The sequence below is a fragment of the Oncorhynchus masou genome, chromosome 29 (assembly GCF_036934945.1).
Source record: "Oncorhynchus masou masou isolate Uvic2021 chromosome 29, UVic_Omas_1.1, whole genome shotgun sequence".
Classification (NCBI taxonomy): Eukaryota; Metazoa; Chordata; class Actinopteri; order Salmoniformes; family Salmonidae; genus Oncorhynchus; species Oncorhynchus masou.
The window spans coordinates 23,657,587-23,669,911 of record NC_088240.1 but is presented as its reverse complement, the minus strand read 5'-3'; the positions used below and the strand labels follow the sequence as shown (position 1 = coordinate 23,669,911).

General features: G+C 49.0%; 1 pseudogene; it reads left to right on the top strand.

Annotated features, from left to right (window-relative positions):
* The window catches only part of LOC135519521 (dnaJ homolog subfamily C member 15-like), an 18,179-nt pseudogene extending 5,854 nt beyond the window's left edge, over window positions 1–12,325 (top strand).

The following is a 12,325-nucleotide window of genomic DNA, read 5'->3' as shown; positions in this document are numbered from 1 at the left end:
GTTGTGGGTGGGCTGACTATGTAGGTCGGGTAGCGGGTGGGCTGATGTCTGTAGGTCTGGTTGTGGGTGGGCTGACTGTCTGTAGGTCTGGTAGCGGGTGGGCTGACTGTCTGTAGGTCTGGTAGCGGGTGGGCTGACTATGTAGGTCGGGTAGCGGGTGGGCTGATGTCTGTAGGTCTGGTTGTGGGTGGGCTGACTGTCTGTAGGTCTGGTAGCGGGTGGGCTGACTGTCTGTAGGTCTGGTTGTGGGTGGGCTGACTGTCTGTAGGTCTGGTAGCGGGTGGGCTGACTGTCTGTAGGTCTGGTAGCGGGTGGGCTGACTGTCTGTAGGTCTGGTAGCGGGTGGGCTGACTGTCTATAGGTCGGGTAGCGGGTGGGCTGACTGTTTGGTAGCGGGTGGGCTGACTGTCTATAGGTCTGGTAGCGGGTGGGCTGACTGTCTGTAGGTCTGGTAGCGGGTGGGCTGATGTCTATAGGTCTGGTAGCGGGTGGACTGACTGTCTGTAGGTCGGGTAGCTGGTGGGCTGACTGTCTATAGGTCTGGTAGCGGGTGGGCTGACTGTCTGTAGGTCTGGTAGCGGCTGGGCTGACTGTCTGTAGGTCTGGTAGCGGCTGGGCTGACTGTCTGTAGGTCTGGTAGCGGCTGGGCTGACTGTCTGTAGGTCTGGTAGCGGCTGGGCTGACTGTCTGTAGGTCTGGTAGCGGCTGGGCTGACTGTCTGTAGGTCTGGTAGCGGCTGGGCTGACTGTCTGTAGGTCTGGTAGCGGCTGGGCTGACTGTCTGTAGGTCTGGTAGCGGCTGGGCTGACTGTCTGTAGGTCTGGTAGCGGGTGGGCTGACTGTCTGTAGGTCTGGTAGCGGCTGGGCTGACTGTCTGTAGGTCTGGTAGCGGCTGGGCTGACTGTCTGTAGGTCTGGTAGCGGCTGGGCTGACTGTCTGTAGGTCTGGTAGCGGCTGGGCTGACTGTCTGTAGGTCTGGTAGCGGCTGGGCTGACTGTCTGTAGGTCTGGTAGCGGCTGGGCTGACTGTCTGTAGGTCTGGTAGCGGCTGGGCTGACTGTCTGTAGGTCTGGTAGCGGCTGGGCTGACTGTCTGTAGGTCTGGTAGCGGCTGGGCTGACTGTCTGTAGGTCTGGTAGCGGCTGGGCTGACTGTCTGTAGGTCTGGTAGCGGCTGGGCTGACTGTCTGTAGGTCTGGTAGCGGCTGGGCTGACTGTCTGGTAGCGGCTGGGCTGACTGTCTGTAGGTCTGGTAGCGGCTGGGCTGACTGTCTGTAGGTCTGGTAGCGGCTGGGCTGACTGTCTGTAGGTCTGGTAGCGGCTGGGCTGACTGTCTGTAGGTCTGGTAGCGGGTGTGCTGGTAGCGGGTGGGCTGACTGTCTGGTAGCGGGTGGGCTGACTGTCTGGTAGCGGGTGGGCTGACTGTCTGGTAGCGGGTGGGCTGACTGTCTGGTAGCGGGTGGGCTGACTGTCTGGTAGCGGGTGGGCTGACTGTCTGTAGGTCTGGTAGCGGGTGGGCTGACTGTCTGTAGGTCTGGTAGCGGGTGGGCTGACTGTCTGTAGGTCGGGTAGCGGGTGGGCTGACTGTCTAGTAGCGGCTGGGCTGACTGTCTGTAGGTCTGGTAGCGGCTGGGCTGACTGTCTGTAGGTCTGGTAGCGGCTGGGCTGACTGTCTGGTAGCGGGTGGGCTGACTGTCTGTAGGTCTGGTAGCGGGTGGGCTGACTGTCTGTAGGTCTGGTAGCGGCTGGGCTGACTGTCTGTAGGTCTGGTAGCGGGTGTGCTGGTAGCGGGTGGGCTGACTGTCTATAAGTCTGGTAGCGGGTGGGCTGACTGTCTGGTAGCGGGTGGGCTGACTGTCTGGTAGCGGGTGGGCTGACTGTCTGGTAGCGGGTGGGCTGACTGTCTGGTAGCGGGTGGGCTGACTGTCTGGTAGCGGGTGGGCTGACTGTCTGGTAGCGGGTGGGCTGACTGTCTGTAGGTCTGGTAGCGGGTGGGCTGACTGTCTGTAGGTCGGGTAGCGGGTGGGCTGACTGTCTGGTAGCGGGTGGGCTGACTGTCTGGTAGCGGGTGGGCTGACTGTTTGGTAGCGGGTGGGCTGACTGTCTGTAGGTCTGGTAGCGGGTGGGCTGACTGTCTGTAGGTCGGGTAGCGGGTGGGCTGACTGTCTGTAGGTCTGGTAGCGGGTGGGCTGACTGTCTGTAGGTCTGGTAGCGGGTGGGCTGACTGTCTGGTAGCGGGTGGGCTGACTGTCTGTAGGTCGGGTAGCGGGTGGGCTGACTGTCTGTAGGTCTGGTAGCGGGTGGGCTGACTGTCTGTAGGTCTGGTAGCGGGTGGGCTGACTGTCTGTAGGTCTGGTAGCGGGTGGGCTGACTGTCTGTAGGTCTGGTAGCGGGTGGGCTGACTGTCTGTAGGTCGGGTAGCGGGTGGGCTGACTGTCTGTAGGTCTGGTAGCGGGTGGGCTGACTGTCTGTAGGTCTGGTAGCGGGTGGGCTGACTGTCTGGTAGCGGGTGGGCTGACTGTCTGTAGGTCGGGTAGCGGGTGGGCTGACTGTCTGTAGGTCTGGTAGCGGGTGGGCTGACTGTCTGTAGGTCTGGTAGCGGGTGGGCTGACTTGTCTGTAGGTCGGGTAGCGGGTGGGCTGACTGTCTGGTAGCGGGTGGGCTGACTGTCTGTAGGTCGGGTAGCGGGTGGGCTGACTGTCTGTAGGTCTGGTAGCGGGTGGGCTGACTGTCTGTAGGTCGGGTAGCGGGTGGGCTGACTGTCTGTAGGTCTGGTAGCGGGTGGGCTGACTGTCTGGTAGCGGGTGGGCTGACTGTCTGTAGGTCGGGTAGCGGGTGGGCTGACTGTCTGGTAGCGGGTGGGCTGACTGTCTGTAGGTCTGGTAGCGGGTGGGCTGACTGTCTGTAGGTCGGGTAGCGGGTGGGCTGACTGTCTGGTAGCGGGTGGGCTGACTGTCTGGTAGCGGGTGGGCTGACTGTTTGGTAGCGGGTGGGCTGACTGTTTGGTAGCGGGTGGGCTGACTGTCTGTAGGTCGGGTAGCGGGTGGGCTGACTGTCTGTAGGTCTGGTAGCGGGTGGGCTGACTGTCTGGTAGCGGGTGGGCTGACTGTCTGTAGGTCGGGTAGCGGGTGGGCTGACTGTCTGGTAGCGGGTGGGCTGACTGTCTGTAGGTCTGGTAGCGGGTGGGCTGACTTGTCTGTAGGTCGGGTAGCGGGTGGGCTGACTGTCTGGTAGCGGGTGGGCTGACTGTCTGTAGGTCGGGTAGTGGGTGGGCTGACTGTCTGTAGGTCGGGTAGCGGGTGGGCTGACTGTCTGTAGGTCGGGTAGCGGGTGGGCTGACTGTCTGTAGGTCTGGTAGCGGGTGGGCTGACTGTCTGTAGGTCTGGTAGCGGGTGGGCTGACTGTCTGTAGGTCGGGTAGCGGGTGGGCTGACTGTCTGTAGGTCGGGTAGCGGGTGGGCTGACTGTCTGTAGGTCGGGTAGCGGGTGGGCTGACTGTCTGTAGGTCTGGTAGCGGGTGGGCTGACTGTCTGTAGGTCGGGTAGCGGGTGGGCTGACTGTCTGTAGGTCGGGTAGCGGGTGGGCTGACTGTCTGTAGGTCGGGTAGCGGGTGGGCTGACTGTCTGTAGGTCTGGTAGCGGGTGGGCTGACTGTCTGTAGGTCGGGTAGCGGGTGGGCTGACTGTCTGTAGGTCGGGTAGCGGGTGGGCTGACTGTCTGTAGGTCGGGTAGCGGGTGGGCTGACTGTCTGTAGGTCGGGTAGCGGGTGGGCTGACTGTCTGTAGGTCGTGTAGTGGGTGGGCTGACTGCCTGTAGGTCGGGTAGCGGGTGGGCTGACTGTCTGTAGGTCGTGTAGTGGGTGGGCTGACTGTCTGTAGGTCGGGTAGCGGGTGGGCTGACTGTCTGTAGGTCGTGTAGCGGGTGGGCTGACTGCCTGTAGGTCGGGTAGCGGGTGGGCTGACTGTCTGTAGGTCGGGTAGTGGGTGGGCTGACTGCCTGTAGGTCGGGTAGCGGGTGGGCTGACTGTCTGTAGGTCGGGTAGTGGGTGGGCTGACTGTCTGGTAGCGGGTGGGCTGACTGTCTGTAGGTCTGGTAGTGGGTGGGCTGACTGTCTGTAGGTCTGGTAGTGGGTGGGCTGACTGCCTGTAGGTCGGGTAGCGGGTGGGCTGACTGTCTGTAGGTCGGGTAGTGGGTGGGCTGACACTCTGTAGTCTGACTTCAACTGTAGGCCAGCTGGGAAAGGGAGGGGTCAAAAAGGGCAGACACACAGCTGTACTTTTTGATGACTCACTTTGGGTGTGGGAGTGAAACAGTCATTCCATATAGTGTGTGATTGAGGCAGTGCGTGACATGAGCTAGTTGAGTGATCAGACCTCACACACTGTATGCCTGTCTGTGGGACTCACTGACTGTGTCAAATAAAGCAGTGTGTGGGAGCAGGGAGTTACTGAAGCCAACAACTCATCTCTGACAGTCTTGTTTTGATCTGTTGTACCAAATAATGCACTTCCACCTTTCATGCTGTAGACCTTTACACTGAGGACAGAAAGATATGTTTCGAGACAGTCAATGGGCGAGTTGACTGATGAATACAGGTTTGTTGTATACTTTCAGTACTAACATTTCTCCTCGCTCTCCAATCCTTCTCATCCCATCACTATAATGGAGGGTTTGACCAGAAGATGACTAAAAAGGAAGCCAGCCTCGTCCCTGGTATTAGGTAAGACTGCTGAAATCATGCTTGTGTGCATGCTTCTCATGCTCAACTGTTTATGCGGGTGTGTGCACGACTGTTTCTATTTGTCAGTGTGTGTTCATGCTTAAGGATGTGTGTGATTTTTCTCTGGGTCTTTGATTGGTTTATATTAGTCATCTCTCTTCCTGGTTTAGTTCATTTTTGCACTGTCTATCACGTTAGGGAGAGAACAGAACACCACTGAATAGTTTAGTGGTCAGAAGAACTGGATGGGTTTTACTGCAACTTGTCAGTCTGTGGTGTGGCCAATAGATGGTGCTGCAATCCTGCACCAAATCTGTTTTGCATAGCCCAACCACCCCTCTCTAACCTTTATCTGTCGTGTCCCTGAAGCCCAACCACCCCTCTCTAACCTTTATCTGTCGCGTCCCTGAAGCCCAACCAGCACCAAGTCAAAGGTGAGAGATGCTCACCGGAGGATCATGGTCCTGAACCACCCAGGTTAAGGTCAGTTTGACCCCAAGGTACTAGACATGATCAATTACAGATTAGATATTGCTTTTACGTGCTTAATCTCTTTATTACTGGTTATCAGCATGGACAGGAGAGCACCTGTCTATTGAACCACTCGTCCCTTTTCTCCTACTCAAGGTTAATGGCCTCCCTCAGTCTCCCTCTGCTGACAGGGTTACATTCGTGCGCACGCACACAGTCATGCACAAACACGCATACACAGTAGCTAGTTTTACACACTCATCCCCAATGTGTTTTTCCCTCCTGAGAGGAGTACACACACGGCGGGTAGTTGTACTGTGAAATGAGAAATGGCCTGTGGGATTCCTATCTGACTATGGGCGATAAGGGCTGAGGTGACAGGGAGAAAGGATAGGGAGAATAAGGGTATGGAATATTGGGCTATAAGCTCTGTAGGGTCACCTTCTGTAGCCACATCCATCAATGCTGTCACACTTGGATATGTCTTGGGTTCTGGTAACACAGTATCTATTAGTTTCCATGTGTTTGTTTAGAGGGACATCAATGGAGAAGAGAGGGTAATAACTAGGGCTGTTGCGGTGACCATATTACCGGCAGACATGAGTCATGAATAGACCTGCACGGAATCCGCACACAAAGAAATCTGACAAATCTGCAGAATTTCAAATAGAATGCATAGCATTCTGAAGCAAAGATAAGCTGCTTGCGGAGTTAAATAGAATTGACTTGTTTTAATTTGATGTATTTCAATGAAAACAGAACATTTAATCGGTGAAAAGTGTAGCACCTTCCCTGTGTGAGAGGTCCAGGGTGCAGATGGCTCCGTGATTGAATGACCGCTGTCTGAGGAAAGAACTATTGAACAAAGAATGCCCAGATTTACACCAGAGGAGATGAAGACTAAACACTTGGCGACCAGAATAACAGCCAGGGACAGGGAGTTTCCAGGATTGAGGAGTACTTTTCTTCAAAGTCTGTCAGCATTCAATCGACTACATGCAGCGTCAAACTGAGGTGGAGCACCTGCGGTCACTCCATCTCAAAAATAGGACAGCTAGTGGACCAGGTAAATGTTCTGATGCTTTAGCTAGCTACAGACATTAACTAGCTAGTAGTTTTCTTCTTGTTTGCTAATATCTGTTCTTGACAATTAAATTGTCTGCCGTGGTGTAAAAATACTTTCAAGTAGTTTTTTGGAGTATCTGTACTGTACACCATCACAATAAATCTATGATGTATTTTAGGCAGGTCTAATGAGACATGATATGAAGAAAATGCATTTCAGATTAATAGGAGTTGGTCTACTGTATGTTGTCTGGCTATGCACCCTGCTGTAGGATAGTTCAGACAAGATATGCTTGTCACGCCCTGGTCGAAGTATATTGTGTTTGTCTTCATTTATTTGGTCAGGCCAGAGTGTGGCATGGGTTTTTTGTATGTGGTGTGTTTGTATTGGGATTGTAGCTTAGTGGGGTGTTCTAGTTAAGTCTATGGCTGTCTGAAGTGGTTCTCAATCAGAGGCAGGTGTTTATTGTTGTCTCTGATTGGGAACCATATTTAGGCAGCCATATTCTTTGAGTGTTTCGTGGGTGATTGTCCTTAGTGTCCTGATGTCCTTGTTCTGTGTTTATTTACACCAGTATAGGCTGTTTCGTTTTTCGTTACGTTCTTTGTTTTGTAGTATTTGTAATTGATTCGTGTTTTACGTTTTGTTTATTAAACATGGATTGCAATCTACACGCCGCATTTTGGTCCGACTCTCCTTCCCACCTAGAAAACCGTAACAATGCTTAAGTCCTGTGTCATTATTTTATAGTAAGAATATAATTGAATATAGCTGAATAAAAATAGGAAGGATGTTTGTCCCATTCCAGAGCGAGTTCACATAATGAAGGCTATGTTGAACATAAAAGTGATCATTTGAAACAGGTTCTATAGACTACGCTAGATTTAGAGTTATTTGGCAACTTTAGTCATTAATGATACAAACCTTAGAATGTCTTAGAAATCCAAACATATGGGCTACATGGTGCGACTTTATGCTATTGATGTTTTGAGAAAGTCACACAGAAAGCTTGCGCTCTGTTCCTTGCCTAAGGCTGCACACGCTGTTCTCTACCAAGTGCTTCATTTGGGAAACCAAGTGAGATCTGTTCGGGAACATCGATAGTAACATGTTTTCACAACTAAACATATTTCATTAAACTGTTGACAGCTCCGCTCTGAATGTTTTAATATTCTATATTTTCAATATTTTAATTACAGGTTTCTTTTTCGGGTGGGGGGGGGCTTGAGTTTATATAGAGGCCTAGATTTATACACAGTGCGCATGGGTGTTTTGAATTAATCGATTTTGTTGTTTGGCTTTGAAACAACATCCACAATGACCATGTTTTCCACTGTTTCAAACTGCTGTTTAACTTCTTTCTTCAAATTCAGCAATAACAGTGGGGTGAGTTTTAAAAGCATAACACTGTTTTGATGATAAGTGGCTGATGTGATTTTTGATTGCGTTGATGTCAGAGTGATTAAAAGGACAATAGAGCCCTGAGTACCAGGCCATTAGCGACTTGGATACTACCAAAGCATATCCTGAGTGCATAAAAAGAGATTACTATGACCCAAACATAATCTTACTGTAGTCATGACCACACCCAAACAGAATCTTACTGTAGTCATGACTACACCCAAACAGAATCTTACTGTGGTCATGACCACACCCAAACAGAATCTTACTGTGGTCATGACCACACCCAAACAGAATCTTACTGTGGTCATGACTACACCCAAACAGAATCTTACTGTGGTCATGACCACACCCAAACAGAATCTTACTGTGGTCATGACCACACCCAAACAGAATCTTACTGTGGTCATGACCACACCCAAACAGAATCTTACTGTGGTCATGACCACACCCAAACAGAATCTTACTGTGGTCATGACCACACCCAAACAGAATCTTACTGTGGTCATGACCACACCCAAACAGAATCTTACTGTGGTCATGACCACACCCAAACAGAATCTTACTGTGGTCATGACCACACCCAAACAGAATCTTACTGTGGTCAAGACCACACCCAAACAGAATCTTACTGTGGTCATGACCACACCCAAACAGAATCTTACTGTGGTCAAGACCACACCCAAACAGAATCTTACTGTGGTCAAGACCACACCCAAACAGAATCTTACTGTGGTCATGACCACACCCAAACAGAATCTTACTGTGGTCAAGACCACACCCAAACAGAATCTTACTGTGGTCATGACCACACCCAAACAGAATCTTACTGTGGTCATGACCACACCCAAACAGAATCTTACTGTGGTCAAGACCACACCCAAACAGAATCTTACTGTGGTCAAGACCACACCCAAACAGAATCTGCAGGGATTGTTTTTCTATTTCCTGCAGAAAGCTTTTTTTTGGCCTCTATCGTAGTAACATTATTTAACATTGAGAACATGGTTTTATGGAAATAAATGCTTAATTCTCTGTATTAGATGACAGTGAACCTACAGTTATCTTACTAAAGCTCAGTCAAAAATAACCTCTACAGACTCAACCTTTTAATCATAAATGTTTCCTTAATGTAAAAATTATAAAGTGTCAAAGTGCAAAGGAATATAAATACATGGATGAAGCCATCTATAATGGCAAATATGAGTTTCATTCCCCATACTCATTAACTTATCAAATTGATTCAAACTAAAACACAGAGTGGTGGGGGGGGGGGTGACTGACATGCTTTTTAGTACTCAATGCTGTTATACTTTGCAATCAACAGGCTCCTACGCTGACTGAGTAGTATCTGATAATGTGAGAAAAGTCTCCATCCACTGAGGTAGAGGGGAAACACAGATGTATCACTGCAATGTGAGCTAAGACTGGCATCCTGTCCTGTCTGGTAAGGTCCTAGTGAAGTCCACATCCATGTACTCTGCAAGGTACTCCACAGCAGGTATCCAGGAGCCCCACCTGGTCTACACAGGCATCACAGGAGAATGGCCATTTTCCAGCATAAATGATCTCAGCTCCAGATGCTGGTGTGCCTGACAGAACACCCTCACCAGAGCACACAGCCTGTTCACATCCTCAAACATCCAGCACCAGGAGATGGACAGAGCAAGTGAAGTGTCCCGAGCAGGTGAAGTGTCCAGAGCAGGGGGAAGAGGCCATTCAAGATGCTGGTGAAAGCCTTCATATAGATAGCTGAATCACTTACAAAAGCCCACACATTGCTAAAAAGTCAACTCTGTTGTTGAGACAGGAAATAACATCTTGGGACACAGTGGTAATGTTTACTTTATCCAAGAAAACCAGGTCTGCTACAACAGGTCGCTCATACTGGCTGGAGTCTTCCAAAGGCATCGGTCGTCTCATCAAGGATGACAAATGGCCATTCCCTTTACAGCATCTTTGATGGCCTGCTCATATTGTGGATATTATTCTGGTAGAGAGAAAATAAAACAAAAAGGTAGAAAATCAAGAACAATGGTTACATTTGGTAAATTAAGAATTCTCAGGTTGAGTTCAATAGCAGGCGATCAAGCTTTGAGGCTAAACACACACTCCTGAAGCCACACACAGCCCATAAACCAGACAGTCTCAAATACATTTTCAAACAATGATAACAATTAACAAAACAAGTAATTATAAATATATATGTCTGACTTGCTGCTTTTGTTGTTCCTAACTTGTGATGGAGCTGTCCAAACAAGTGACATTACTTTGGCTAACATTACCTCAGCTAAGTTAGCTAGCCTAAGTGATGTGATGGAGCTGGTGTGACATGGGAAGCTTGCCAGGCTAACATTAGCTAGCTAACTTGTCACTATTTAGATCCAGATCATCAGTGGTGGAAAAAGTACTCAATTGTCATACTTGAGTTAAAGTAAAGATACCTTAATAGAAAATGACTCAAGTGAAAGTTACCCAGTAAAATACTACTTGAGTAAAAGTGTAAGTATTTGTTTTTAAATATACTGAAGTATCAAAAGTAAATGTAGTTGCTAAAATATACTTAAGTATGAAAAGTCCTACCAATTTAAAATTCCTTATATTAAGCAAACCAGATGGCACAATTGTATTTTTATTTACAGATAGCCAGGGTCACACTCCAACATAATTTTAAAACAAAGCATTTGTGTTTAGTGAGTCCGCCAGATCAGAGGCAGTAGGGATGCCCTCTTGATAAGTGTGTGAATTGGACCATTTTCTGTCCTGCTAAGCATTCAAAATGTAACAAGTACTTGTGGGTGTCAGGGAAAGTGTATGGAGTAAAAATAACATTTTCTTTAGGAATGTAGCGAAGGAGAAGTTGTCAAAAATAGAAATAGTAAAGTACTGTACATTTAATTGGCACGCATCAGCGGCTTGTAGGTGTGGAGGCCTGGAGATGCTAAACATCTTTTGTCAAGTACTGTGAGACATGTCAGTCATGGGTCTGGGCAGGAAAGTGTTGACTGATTCCTGGTCAGAGTAATGGGATGGAATGATTGGTTAATTACCTCATTAGTTCCTGTCTGTGAGCCAATGAGGGTCATTGGAAAAGATGTGTTTTGCTATTTGGTGCTATTTCTGAAAGTAATTACCTGAGTTGGCCCTCTAGCCCTGTTTTTGGTATCTCTTTCTCTGTTAATGTGCTGTAGGCCACTCGCCAGGCCGGCTCTGTGTTTGTCAGTGACTGATTAGCAGACTAGTTGAGGCCTTGGTCAGGCCCTGCTCTCTGCCACTGCAAAACACTCCTTAACGCTTTCTCTCATTTATTACTATAAAAACACACACACACAGTACTGCTGAAATACACACACCACACACCGCCTAGAGAGGGCAGTATACACACATGGCTATTGGCTACTGAGGTTTGTGTTGTGTACACACACATCTGTGCCCTCAGGCTGTCTTGGTGTCACACAGCAGACTCTACTTCTCCTAGGATGCTGTACTCATTGACCACTCTGACCCAGGACACACATACACATCTCTATCATGAGTTTTCAGAACATTGTGTTGAAGGCTAGGAGATGAGGAGAGGATGTCACTGTACACTATTAGGATGTGACTCAACCTCTGTTTGTGCTAGCTCAGCATACACCTATCCCCTGTACTCTATAGTGATTACTGTTCCTCAGGGTGTTAATGCACAGTGCCGGCAGGCGAAAAAGCTGTAGATTGGATGTGACTCAGACGGCTAATGACTGAGCCTGCTGTAGTCCATCTACACCTGCCCTCTACCTGACCTCTGACACATCCAGTCTGTGTAGTCAGAAGAAGGCACTGAAGGGGTATTGAGAGGGCATTGGTTGGGCGGGATTGAATGTCTTGCATGCCATGTGTATACTGTGGTATGTTCTCACCTGGAATGGATAGAGGGCTGAGAGATATGGAACAGGAGGATGGGGAGAACATTTTAAATGGGGTGGTAGTGAGGACATGTGGAGGAATGGACAGAGTAAGGGAGGGAAGATACAGGGGGAGGAAAAGGGAGGATGAAACAGATGGGTATTGATGAAGCGTATGTGTGGTCTCCCTCTAGGGGGATCTCCTTATATGGCCGCGAAGATCAACGAGGCCAAGGACCTGCTGGATAAAGGCCAAAAGGGCGGATAACTACAACTCCCATCACCCCACTGAACTCCTGGACTACAGTACACTACAGATTAAAACTAAAGATCCCAATTATAGACCTAGCTTCTGACCTGGACTACAGTACACTACAGATTAAAACTATAGACCTAGCTGCTGACCTGGACTACAGTACACTACAGATTAAAACTATAGACCTAGCTGCTGACCTGGACTACAGTACACTACAGATTAAAACTATAGACCTAGCTTCTGACCTGGATTACAGTACACTACAGATTAAAACTATAGACCTAGCTTCTGACCTGGATTACAGTACACTACAGATAACTAAAGATCCCAACTTGAAGGTTTACAAAAGTCAACATGTTTACTGTACAGTCTGTTGTAAATACACTATACAATAAAATACAAGATGATGATAATATTCCTTAGAAATTACCTTAGAATTCCTCAATGTGGTAAAGGCATTATGGCGTGTGTGTGTGTGTGTGTGTGTGTGTGTGTGATTTAGCCAAGTTTGCCGAATAAAGCATTTTATGGTC